At 44.8% G+C, this 13,215-nt stretch overlaps 1 protein-coding gene across 3 annotated transcripts in view; it reads right to left on the bottom strand.

Annotated features, from left to right (window-relative positions):
- The window catches only part of fbxw7 (F-box and WD repeat domain containing 7), a 113,738-nt gene that overhangs the window by 95,168 nt on the left and 5,355 nt on the right, over positions 1–13,215 (bottom strand). The window contains exon 2 of one of the 3 annotated variants that reach the window (XM_084686235.1): positions 10,293–10,558. The exons of the other annotated variants lie outside the window; for them this stretch is intronic. The gene's annotated coding sequence lies outside the window, so the exon portion shown is untranslated. The remainder of the gene's footprint in view (positions 1–10,292; positions 10,559–13,215) is intronic. 3 annotated transcript variants of the gene reach the window in all.

The raw sequence follows: 13,215 nt of genomic DNA, 5'->3' as shown, positions 1-13,215 counted from the left end.
TTTATCTGGGTTGGAGGTGTGTGGGGGGGTGCAACCAAGAGATGTTTCGGAACTGAGGTGAGAGTTTCCCAGAGACTTCTTACGGGGTGGTAGAAGGGCTACTCCTTTCAGTCAGCCTGAGTTGTGGGTGAACGTGAAGAGCTGACAAATGAACTGTGTCCACACCGGGGAATTGCAGTTGCAATATAGTCTCGGCTACAAAGCCCTGATAAAACCCTGGGTGAAATGAAGTATTAGTTCGGGATGTCACGTAACATTCTACAAAACGACATTTCCTTACCCAGGAGGAGGTCTATCACGTTAATGCGAGAAAAAAAAAAACTACATGAAATATATGCAATCAAAAGCAGCTCAGGAACAGCTTTTACAGTACAACAAGAAATCGTAATCCAATCTCAGGCTAACCAACGAGAAGCCAGGGAGAAGTAGCTGCAGCCACTTCTGAAGTTGACAGTTTATGCGATCCTCAAGATCTCCGGCTCGGCAGCAAATATCAGGAAGAGACCCAACACTGCCTGGCTAGAGGGTTCTTCGTCTGACTGGGGCCCCCGAGCATAATCATCACAGCATCCAGCCCAGTGAATCCAGCAGGCCTGCTCTGCGTATCCCTGCGGTCCTGACACGCCTCCAGATGGAGCAGGACACCTGGCACATGAGGATCAAGGATAGAGAAGGAGTAGGAAGCAGATGGACCAAGACCCAGGTAGCCCCTGATTATGACGGTGTTACCTTGTCCCGTGTCCTTGGCTAAATTCATGGTTTGTAGCTCGACAGGTGGGAGGGAGGGGTTAAGGGGGAGGAGATTAATCGAGAGAAAGTTTTAATCCCCGTTCAAGCAGGTGCCTTTTGTTCACGGTGAAAGACAAAAGGGATAGATGGAAGACATTGTGATCTAATTAGGAGGGAAATAACCCAAACAGCTGTATGGTGTGGTTAAACAGTCCCTAACAAGTTAATGCTAAATATGCGAGTTGGGAGTTTTGGCAGATGTAGATGTATTTGGATTATCCGATACCTAATTGTAAAAGAAATGCCTGAGGACAGTAGGGAGGAACGCTCACAAGAAAGAGAGTAAACACATGAAACCCCACGCCACAGGCACAAAACATCAACCACACAGGGATAAGGGATAATCCCCCAGAAAACACTGCCAGGCTATACCGTTGTTGTGGCTCAGCCAGGCAGCTGGGAACTAAAGTAAGCAATTGTGATGATGCAAGGCACATGTCTGAAGCCACATTCCCAGCGGGCAAAGCTGCTCCTCGCAGACTGAAGCTACAACCCCCTACAAGGAAGGGAAACCCTGCTTAAAACCAAACACAAGGGTCGCGTTTCCCAGATTTGTTAAGAAGCTCTTATCTGGGAAACGCGGCCAAGGCGCGTTCAGAGTCAATCAGCACAGGAGCAACGTAGAGTCGGCTTAATATTAGACATCAAACTATATCTCGTGTGTGGAACTATACGGCATACATACAGTACACACACAGCTCAAACAGAAGGTAGGTGGCCTTTGTTTACAGTTTAGTATCACGCTTCCGTTGCAGAGACAGCGCCATGAATTCTCAATCTGCTGCAGTCATTGAAGGCTAAAGGTAGAGCTGGTCTAGAATTTTAAGATTCGTGGGAAACAAATACCATGTTTCTAACTATTGGGGATGGGTATGACACATTTTAGAGTGTCAAATGCTTAGGTTACCGCAGAGGAGACTACAATGCTTGTCAACTACAAATCTCTTCTCTGGAGGGTGCAACTTGGATTAGAAAGAAGAGTCGAATCGACTGATTAAAGCAAACAAGTCAAAGAAAATGAAAATCCCGTCTCCATCCTGCAGCAAGGATCTCATCTTACAAACCAAACTTCTCGGCACCCTCAATCTACACCGCTCTGACATATTTCTGAGCAGTCTGCAAGAAAACCAGACCATGCTCACATGTCCAGCAGACGGCTTTATAGGTTAGATTAACAGAGAAGAAATCCTTACACACACACACTCACCCCTGGTGTACTTTCTTTACCTAACCTTCCAATGACCAGGTAGGTACTTTGATCGCTCACCGGTGTTGTTCTACAACAGTCTGGCTTTACCAGCAAGCCTCAATAACAATGTTTCTGTAAGGGCGTGAACACTTGAGGCCTGGTGTTTCACCAGCAGACGTGTTCTCACTAAGCAGCAGTGCTTGGCTGAGAGTACATGAGACGGCCAGGTGAGAGCGTCTTGGGGATTAATAATTAAGGGTGCATGGCATTCTGTTGGCTGGTCATTCTGATCCCTGAAGGAGAACAGAAGTCAGGATGTTCTCAACCACTGTCTGGATTCTGGGGGCACCAAATGGGATGTTAAATAATGCAGTGTTTTCCCAATATTTTTTTTAAATAACTTCCCGCCCCCCTAAAATCGTGAGATATAGATAGAGATATAGATATATATATATATATATATATACACACACACAGAATAGATAATTAGGCTATATATAAAAGAACCGCGAGATAAAGCCATTTTCACACACAGGCACATTCACTTCTTGCTCGTTGCCTCATTTGCGACTAATGTTCGTGCCCAGGTTATTAACAACTGATTGTTGATGAGTACACAATATCCACTGGCAGAAACTAGATTCTCATGAATTTGCCTCGTCGCTCCTCGTGAGCAGTTGTGTGTGGTGCTAGGGAATTGCATTGACTTCCTTGCATTATGTGCTAGCTGTGTTACGCTAGATAGTTTTGTTTTGACTGGCAACATACTGACTTTAAAAAAAAAGATCAATTATTTGGCGTACTAGTTTGGATAATGGAATTGAGAGACTTCACTAGATGCAGTCAGTGTCCTGTTTTCACATTGTTGTTAAGAATTCCCAGCCTCACTACCTCATACTGTGGTACAGGCTAGGGTGTATGTACAAAAAGGGGAGGGATCCATCCAACACATGGTCATCTCAGGTTGGTAGACAGTCGGCTGTTCTCCTGGGGATGGCAGAAGAGAGAAACGCTGTTCATAAATCACTGCAGGAATGCCGGTTCATTTCCTCCCCCCCCCCCCCCACACCCTTTCCTCTTCTCTAAACTCGTCCTTGTTCTGCAGATCTTCAAGCCAGGCGGGTGAAAACCAACAAGCCTCGTGACACACCGGCAGCGCTGAAGGAGGTCTCCCACATCCAGTCAGACCCTCCCCTCCCTCCACACCCACAGGATGGTAATGAACAGGAATGGGCCCTGAAGCTCCGGTTACCAAGGAGCTTAGGTAACATAAAGAGGTGCAGGGAGCCTGAGGAGTGCAAGGGCGGGGTCGAGGCGACAAAGAGTTGGATGATACACTTGATAAGTGGTTACACAGAATGAGAAAGAAACAAAAAGGAGCATTCCAGCATATCGTGATTTCTTCACAGAGGCAGATTAGTTTGGTCAAACTGGAGACCTTTGGCAGCGATGGGAGAAAATGATGCATCACCCGCCTGTGTGGGGAAGAGTGGCTCACCTTTAGTAACGTCTGTGTGACATGTGACAAGTGCTGCAAAGACTATATTTCTACTGCAAGGGGTGGGCCGCTTAGACAATGGAGCAATTCATGGCACAATGTCCGCCAGGCATATGGCTTCATCCATGTGCAGAAGATGGGTTCCACTTTCTACGTTTTCTTTTGGGAAACTCTTTTCCCCTCTCATCTTGAATTAAGATGGTGTGAACTGAAAAAGAAGATCTAAAACAAAACCAAAAACGACATCGGACGGAAATTAGATGAAGGTACAAGTCTAAAAGCGAGAGGTGATCAAGTATATCTGTCTCCAGTGGTAGCACATCAAAAGAATATAACGTCAAAGTAGAAGAGTGGAGTGTTCTTGTCACTCCATCCTTTAGGGAGAAAGATAATAGTAGCATTTGCCCAGAGATTCATCAGGGTGAGAGAGACTGACTCTCACCCCCTAGACCTGTAAACATCATTTCATGATTGCCTCAAATTGTATATATTTTTGGGACCACAAGAGACAATTATATTGTACAGCAACATCTGGAATTGTTACAGCTCTTCTCACGACCCAGTCTTCATTCCTCTCCCTCTGCAGTTTTCCAGCAACCAGATGGGGCAACTCATCTCTGAAGGGCATTTGTCTTCATTAGGCCAGACAACAAATAAACAGGCACTGGTCATTCTCTTAAATCACTCTATACCCTCTTCTCCTGGTGTTTCTACTCAGCATGCACTCACTGAGACTGAAATCGAGTGCGACACACCAACACCATTTAGAAAAGCAGTTCCTTCTGTACAAACGGCTTTAATCTGTCCCAACTAGTTTAACATGACTTTCCAAATAATTTAAAGATTTTTATTGCTAGGCCTAAACATTTGATATATCAGCAAATATTGGATCCGATACGGATGCAGGAATCAAGGACAAGCTATAGCCTAGTTGTTTAAGACCTTAACCCTTGTGTTCTCTTCGGGTCATTCTGACCCATCAGTCATGGTGACCCACCGTCGTTTGCAACAACTTTACCGTATACAAAAACAAAATGAAGCATTTTCTTTTAACCGTTGGGCTGTCTCAGACCCCCCACATTGCGAAGGTTAAAAGAAAATTATTTTTATTTGATTTTGTATTGGGTAAAATTGGGTAAACACAACGATGGTTCGTTATGAACCTTTTGGTCATGTGACCCGAAGGCAGCACAAGGGTTAACTCAGTTGTGAGTTAGCAACATTTACAAAAAAACATTGCCAAGAACATTGCATTTACATTGCCACAAAGAACACAGTCTGTTTCAGCAGCAAGTAGCCTTTAAAACACACTGAGTCTAGAATGTGACTTCATGGGTGAAGAGGTAAAGTCCTAAACCCATCAACAGCTATTCTCAACACCAGAGGGAAGTGGGAGATAAGTTTCATGCAAGCATCAGGATTCATCTCAGCTGCTAAAATCCAAGACTGTGGTGCTCTAAATTCTGTCGACACAAAAGTACAGACTTTTTTTATAAAGGTGATTGAGAGCAGGAGCCAGACTGAAGCACACAAAGGGCTTTTTAAATGGAACATTGCCACAGACAAACAAGTTTAAGTAGCCAATTCACCATACAACCAACTATACTTCAGGTGGGCTTCTAGTCACAGGAGTTTAATCGAAATTCAATTCCTCTTCTTGTAAACCTGAACAGCATGCAAGCAAAGCTACAGCTCTAAAAGAGAACCTCCCTCAGAGCAGTGATAAAATACCGACAAAGCCAGGATACAACACGTTCCTTTCACAGTAAACTTGTGAAGTGACTTGCTCCAGGATGCTATGACAAATGTGAACATCCCACATCAAATTCCTATCCCTGCGTTCCTTGATTAGATTGAATTATCATGAACTCAAACTGCAAAACAGCAAGCAGAAACAGAAACTTTTCATTCAGAATTTTACTCTGCAGAAGACCATCTGGAAGGAAAGAGACATTGATCACATGGATGTGTGCTGGAACATGTTGTACAAGTCTTAGCCTCGCTTATTTTATTATTTTATTTAGGACGATATGGACCAAACGATATACCTATAGACGCCTGTAGAAGTAGGCTACTAACCCTTAGCAAGAGCTTCTGGCCATTAAGCTACAGACCACGTCATGGCATCTGGTCTTTAGTGGCAAGAGTCAACATCCAATCACAGAGGCACTTGCTAGACACTTGAAAGCAGAGAGTGAACTACCATTGTATGTCTTCTCCATGTAATAATTCACATCACCACTGGCTTATTCATGGAGGGCAACATGACCCTAGGGCCCTAAGAACTCAGAGCACAAGGTGCCTACTGACTAAAGTCAAGGAGGCATCCCAACGGAACCTTGAGAGAGCCCTGTCCCCCCAAAAAATGCTTAATCACTCAAGAGTCCCTGATGAAAACAGAAGAGCTCTTTCACCTGCTCTGGCCAGAGGAGAAAAAAAAACACAAGGTGAGGGGACTTTTTCAAGAGTGCCTGACAAACGGGCACACTGGTCTTCATTGTCAGGGGCTGAAGGCTGTCCTGGCAGCAAGGGAGAACTGTGGGAATGGCTGTAGATGGGCTAATGCTGAGGCGACACAAAGCAAGTAACACTACCTATCTCTTAAGTATCCTTCCCCCATTCTGGACTCACCCATCAAATTACCAGGACTTAATGTCTGCTCATTATTGATATAATGTAATGCAAGGATGCCACTGCATTGGCCAGCTAGCTTCAGGACGTGCAAAAGTACTTGTTTCTCATTGGCATTGTTGACTGGGTGAACGTTCGTCACCATGCGAGAGGACAGTTTACAGTGATTTGTAACCTGGACCTCACATGTCAAAACCTCTGTCCTTTCTCATACCATGTTATTCTATATTGCCTAGCAACACTTGAACTGTCTCAGGAGAACAAACCATTTTGAGAAACGTTTGCCAGCCTCCACCCCAGTCTGTATATCATAGGCTAATCATAACATGCCTCCCTTTTCCATTAGGTAAAATAATACTTGTTTTCAGAATTAGAAAACAGTAAAGGTTGAGCACAATAGAACTATTTTCAACTTCATGGGTAAAAATGTGTGTCCTTCAACAAAACCCCAAAATATTTGCATCTGGACTACTCGTACACAGAATTGTAGTGCTGCACAGACATAGCGTACCACAGCTGGCACAGAGACATGGCTCCAGCTGAAGAACAATTCCTTGAACCTGAGCCCAGAGAGGCAGTCTAGCTGCGTAGGATATTAAACACTAAAACAGCTTCACTGACATACAAGCATGAATTAATGACAAAAACCTGTAACTTGATATCTGAAATTAGTAGATGTTCACTCATGGCCAAGGGCTACATCTCTCTCAGCAACATGCAGGCTGACTGTAGCTGTAGAGGGGGTAAGGACAGGACATCTGGTTGTCGTGGTAGAGTGTGGGCACGGATTCTTTTTTTATAATAAAAGATACGTATTCCCTGTCCAGCTAAACTGGGCAGTCACAGATAGCCTTCTCTGCATCCTACAAACAAATAAAGTGCTAGCAGGCTACCTTAAACAAAAACCTCTTTATTCAGCCATTTAAGAACACAAAATTAGATGAGATTTCAATGCTTTATAGTGTTCTCTGAGGATCCAATTGTAAGGACAAGCCAGCCTCCTGACCAGCTAGACCATGTTCAAGAAGCACCGGATAACCTTGCAGTCATTAAACATGTCTATCCTAAGAAACCAATGGAAAATCCAACCCAGGGACTTGGGTCACAATCCTACTCATTATACACAAATTGTTCCCTAAAACGGAACAACAAGGTACTGTTCTCTTGGCCACTACCATGTCTATGTAATAAGACTATTGGCCTATAGAAAACATCTGGCTATTTTAAAGGAAGACCAGAATAAAGAGTTGAAAAAAAAAATTCAGCGGAACAAAAACAGCCCTGTGAACATTTTCATCACTTGAATGGTGAGACAAATCTCAATCAACTATAAAACTGTGGTGTAAATGTACACTACCGTTTCTGATCGAAATGTATTGTGCTCATTGTTCCTTTCTCAGATCGCAAGTGGCCTAAGACCACTTTCGCATCCAAGCAACGGCCATGCCAAAACCAGTCTGTGCACTGAGGTACCCTAGGCCCAGAGGTAATACAAGGGGTAAAGATACCATGAAGACCTCGTTTTTGTACTATTAAAATTCAAGGGCTCACACATAACCTAACCCTAAACAGGATTCAGGCTTCCCACACTGTCTAAAGGAATGTCCTTCATTTACTGGTTAAATGTATAGTTTAACACTGGTCTGGATAATGAAGATGCGCCACAATGGGTTGATTAAAGATTTAGCATCTTCACACACACACCAAACATGACCTGAATGCCAAATACAGCAACGTATTCTTAAGAATACAGCTTTTATTGTCGTGATAGCGTGCGAGCAGCGATCAATCCTCTCCGCTCGGAACATTCGGGGACTAGAAGCCAAAGTCAGAGCAATCGTAAAAAAAGCTCCCAGTATCTCTCAAACAATAATCCTACTTGTTCTTTTTAATCTGTTGATAAGAGGCGTTTGTCAGGAGGATGAAGTGAATACACACAACCACCATATGGATCTGGAGACTGCTGTATGTCTGGGCCACATATTTTCTATTGGTGGCTTTGTACTGTGGATGAAAAAAAGAGAGCAAGGTTTATGGCTAAGACCGTAGCTCCTACAGCTCACCAGTTGAGGCTGTGGGTCATCTATTGTCTTCCGGAGTTTATGCCCTGGTATTGGTACACTGCCATGCATCCCCCATTACAAGAACCAGCCATCCAATTAATGTCCTGCTGAGTGTTGAGTCGCCCAGCCATGAACATACAAAAGGAACAGATTATCTAGCTCAGCAATTAGCAGAGTTTATAACTGGCAAAGGTGAGAGTTTGAGCTATCAATGAGATTGTGTTAATACTGCTAATTGGCATCACATTATACCCAAACTATTGGAGGTATTTTAGATGTAATTGAAACAAATTCAACTGTGCCCAATCAAAAGAGTTGATGAACAAGTGACAAAGAGAGTGAGTGACCTTAAGTGTTAAACTCTCGTGGGTTTGGTCGTGTGTCAGAGTGTATAATTAGCCTGGTGGTGGATTCAATAATGTCCAAGAGTAATTAATAGCAGTCTGGTCCACAGTTTTCACAAACACAGAATGCTTGTAGCATCAGCTAAGATACCAAAAGTGGGGTGATCCTGATGTGTCACAGACTTCAGGCTAATGTTTGGCCAAGTACAAAACATGACTTCTGTAATGGAGCCTCCTTAATTTAATTTAAGACGAGAAAAAAAAAAAAAAAAAAAAAAAAAAAAACATTTTGAATTCAGGCTATGGGTTTGAAAATCGCCATACACATTTGCTATCCACAGGATCCCACTTAATTTCTGAACCCTCCATAAAACCAGTGCTTTCACTCTGCTGTTTAACACCTACACTATGCTATACCCCCAACGCTACATGTGACCACTTTGAGAACACAGTTTTACAGTATGTTGACCTGCACTGCAAATCTCAAGCACATTCTGAACAATCCGAATGGATGCACAACAGTGATGTCCCTCACTCAGAGAGCAGGTGCCGGATAGAAGCAGCCGTTGGTTGGAGGCAGAGACACTCTGATACAGGAGAAGCCTGAAGTGGGGAATTCATCAAGGTGCTTCGGTATTGAGCTTAAATATAGAAAGCAACGTGTAGGCTATTGTTGGTTCTATGTTTAAGGTTAGGCCTGGCAGTGGGTTTGCAGTCAAATACCGGCAAAACTTGTGGTTTTGGTGGTGTGTCGTTTAAATCACCACAGCCGACAGATTTACTACATTATATAGCCCAGTTGGTAAAATGTGAAAAGTGGACAAAAAAAAAAAAAAAAAAACTATAAAACAGCCCCCTTCAAGTCTTGGTGTCTCTGCCTTGTACATTACCCGGCTCTCCCACAGCTGACCTTGTAGAATACAGGCCAATACAGAATCATGTTTCTAACAGGGAAGTAGCAACCATATTCCTCTTGTCAGCTACCTTGACATTCCTATCAGTGGGTGTAAGGTGATTGTGTGTTCCTCTGAGAACTGGCTGGCTTGTAGTTCCAGTTTGGCAAAGATGTGTTGGTCCACAGAAGATAATGATTTGTTTACAAAAGGATGCCTGGGGAATACAAGGTAGGGGGGAAATGTTCCCTGAGAGAAGAATGCAACCCAGCAAAGGTGCTACATCCCAGAGGAAATCATGAAGGAAATTGAGAGGAGAAGGACCTGCTACCATGGCAACTGTGATAAGGCAACAGGTGTCATTTGTGAGGCTTGTTTGTCCAAATCTTTCCTAAGGTTTCAGTTAAGGGAGGAAAATAGAGACTGGACAAATATCTGGCTTTTGTGATTAGATTAAGGTGATGCATCATGTAAACAAAAAAGCAATGTTATGTCATCTTAAATTTAGGAGGATATTTCTGTAGAATGGAAGGACAAAGTGAGTGAGTGTGTGCATGCCTGCAATCATACAATGCATGTGCAGGGTGGCAAGGATAGACAATAGCATGAGGTAATCTCCCCAAACAGGGGAGGACATGTTTTTTGAGCAGTTTCAAGATAAGACACTGAGAATCCCCCTATTGTGTAGCGGTAATATGAAAAGGACCCATTTCATTCCAATAACATCAACTTGGCTGCTCATTCCCTGGACTTCTCTAACAGAGGCAACAGAGCGTGTGTTTACTGCACACGAGTTGAGGGAACCTGTCACCAACATGCATAACAGCTGGAGGTGTGAACACAAACTCCTTAGCAAAACAAGTCAACACACAGACTCCATTTTACCTGGCTTGAACTCAAGTCTGCAAAAGAGGGTGTCCCAAACTAGAGGAAACAGGGGCCAAAGCCGTCTACCCAAACGACTGTCAGGGGCACTGGAGAAGCTTGGAAGTTTTGCAGTACAACGTGTTATCTGGAGCACAACAGAGCTCTCTGCTTTGAAGTGCTGAGCTGCAGACTCTGGACCAGGGAGGTGGAGGAGGGTAGGTGTACACGCCGAAATAGCAACAAAGGAGATGTGAGCCCTTCAGGAATGCCAAAGAGGGCGAAAACTGCTGAAAAAAAAAATAAAATAATCAATTGTTGATTTATGTGTGTTTCTTTTATAGGTCTACGTTTGGAGATAATCTATCCTATCCCAACTGCTCACAGAAGTCCCTTTGTTGAACCGTGTTTACAGTGGCACGAAAGCGCTGGGTCGAATACACACACACACAAACTAAAAAGTTAAGACAACGATTTGCCATTTTGGATGAACTAATCATTAGGATATCTGTTGCTGGCATGTTGTTCCTTGGGATGCTTTTCCTTTGGAGAATGATCTGGAAAGCAGATGGTTGCCATGTGGGGAGAAAGTTTGGCTGGGCTGAAGAACATGGGATAGGAGACGGGGGGGGGGGGGGGGGGGGGGGTGTAGAGAACACATTGAGAGAGCAAGAGGTATAGGAATAGACAGATTGTGTTGTGCTCGCCTGTCTGTGTATGTCTCCCTACTGCTGTACTCTCCTTGGAGGATTATCCTCACTAATATACCTTAAGGCACTTTGACTGAGCTGCCAGCTGTCCATCTCAACAGCCCTCAGACACCCTGGCACAGCCTTGAGCTGGGCCCGTCCATAGAAGGACAGCCACGACCTACATCACCTTAGCAAAACACACCGCCACATTACAGCACGCTCCATGAATATATCGATACATGGGTGCTAGTCTAGTGTACAAAACAGTGTTGACTACGGAACTTTCTGACATTGAATAGAATGCTGCGTGTCGCAATCTAGAATGCCTATGCTACATTTCGACATAGCACCCCAGCATCGAAAGGGTACAGCACACCCGGCACAACAAGAGCCCCAGCCATGTCCCAGAGCTAGCGGAGATGCTACCAAAATGCTGTGCAACGTCAGGCCAGGTTACACGACAACAAGATCTCAACAGAGACCTGGCAGAGTCCCAGCATTACAGCACGAAAAACATGTTGCTGAGCCACTGGGCTGGGAGAGCCCGTTGCGTGGCAGCAGTGTTGAAACACCACAGGCTACTCAGTGTCCCTGACCCTCCATGTAAGTATGTGTGTATTATCGCAGAGCGACTTGTCTGCTCGTGTTGATTAAGGACCAATAAAGGAGTCCCCTCCTTGAGAATGTGGAAGGGGCGGGGGGGGGGGGGGGTGGCTGGCAGTCATTGATGGCATGAGGGCCTGCTGGGCCTTTTTGAAAACCTTCATCAGCTGGATCCGAGGTCCTCTTATCCACTTGAATTTTGATAAGCAGTAAATAATTCAGTATCCACGGGGAGAGGACTGTGGATAGGACCCGATGAAATCCAGAATATTTTTGCCATTTCTGGAATCCTCCCAGATTCAGGGCGCAGATGTTTTTGTAACTAATGTAACCTGAATGATAAGATGATACAATGAATTGCAAAATAAAAGCTAATTACAGTTTACATTAAATTATTAAAATCCATTCACTACTTCTAATTTAGTGGAAGTAGTGGCTAATTTCTGTCTTGTAGACAAGGACATGGTGTGTCCCAAACACTACAAGTTTTAGAAGTCATTTGTGACTTGCATACACACACAAACACCCAGATCAGTTTCACAATAGTGAAGGGTAAACTAAACTACAATGGTGGGCCAGACCATTTCTCAGACTCAAATTCTTCAGCAGCAGTAGCAAAAGGACGGGGGGCGAGAGGAGACTGACCACGACCAGCCCGCTGTGAGGGAGGTCTGCATTCACAATGACAACCGTTACCATGTCAACACACAACCTCTGCTGGGGGGGGCCTGCTTTTGGGGTTGGGGGGTGGGGGGTCTTGCCATCCTACACCTGCAGTTTGAAGATAGCTTCCGAGGAGAGAAGAGTGGGGGTTAAGGAAGGTATGGGTGTGTAGGGAATGGGGGAGGGTATGATTGTGTTTGGGCAGGGGGTGGAAAGAAAAGGAGCTGTGTAAAAGGAGGGCTGTATGGACAGCAGCATCAGCCTAGCGGGCACTAATAGCCCACCACGGTGTGAACAGAGGGGAGGGAGACTCGCTCAAACAATCACACTTAAGTGGGGACTCTTTCAGAGAGGCGATACAGAAAAAATAAGATTCTTTCTCTCTCTCCCCTCCCCCCACCAGCCAACAGGGCGATATCTGTTCTCAATGAAGTTTCCTGTCTCAAGGCTCGACGTGAAGGACACGACTGAGGCTGGGACCATGCAGCTGTTTGGACGAGCTGTGAAAACTTTCAACGAGAGATCAAGGAGACGACACAAAAGCCCCTCAGCGCCCGAGCAGGACAATGCTAGGGTTTCCCTTTCACTCGCCATTTCAGTGTCCCCATTCAAACCGGTGCCAGAAGCTCTCATGGTGGTAATCCTTTTAGATAACTTGGAAAGCAAAAAGTGAGGGAAGAAGGGATTTAGGAAAGGAGGGAGAGATAAGCCCCCCCCCTTATCTCTCCCTCCTTTTAGGACTTTCTTCACCCTTCCATCTACAAAATCGCAAGACACCTCGATAACATCAGATCTACGAGCTGATGGTGCGGCAGAAGGCTTTTTCCCTCAGCAGCCCAACCCTAGCCAGCAGGTGTAGGTAGTCAGACTTATCGCGAGCCAGTGGCCACATGCGATGCGTTCATCAGAAGAACCCCACCGTCCTGTGAGGGAGGCTGGCTGGCAGACTGGGTTACCACAGGCCGGAGGTTCCAGCACCAGTCAAC

Source organism: Hypomesus nipponensis, chromosome 22, assembly GCF_054491055.1.
Source record: "Hypomesus nipponensis isolate SF chromosome 22, ASM5449105v1, whole genome shotgun sequence".
Classification (NCBI taxonomy): domain Eukaryota; kingdom Metazoa; phylum Chordata; class Actinopteri; order Osmeriformes; family Osmeridae; genus Hypomesus; species Hypomesus nipponensis.
Note: the sequence above shows the minus strand (reverse complement) of the source record. Positions and strands in the feature narration are given on the sequence as shown.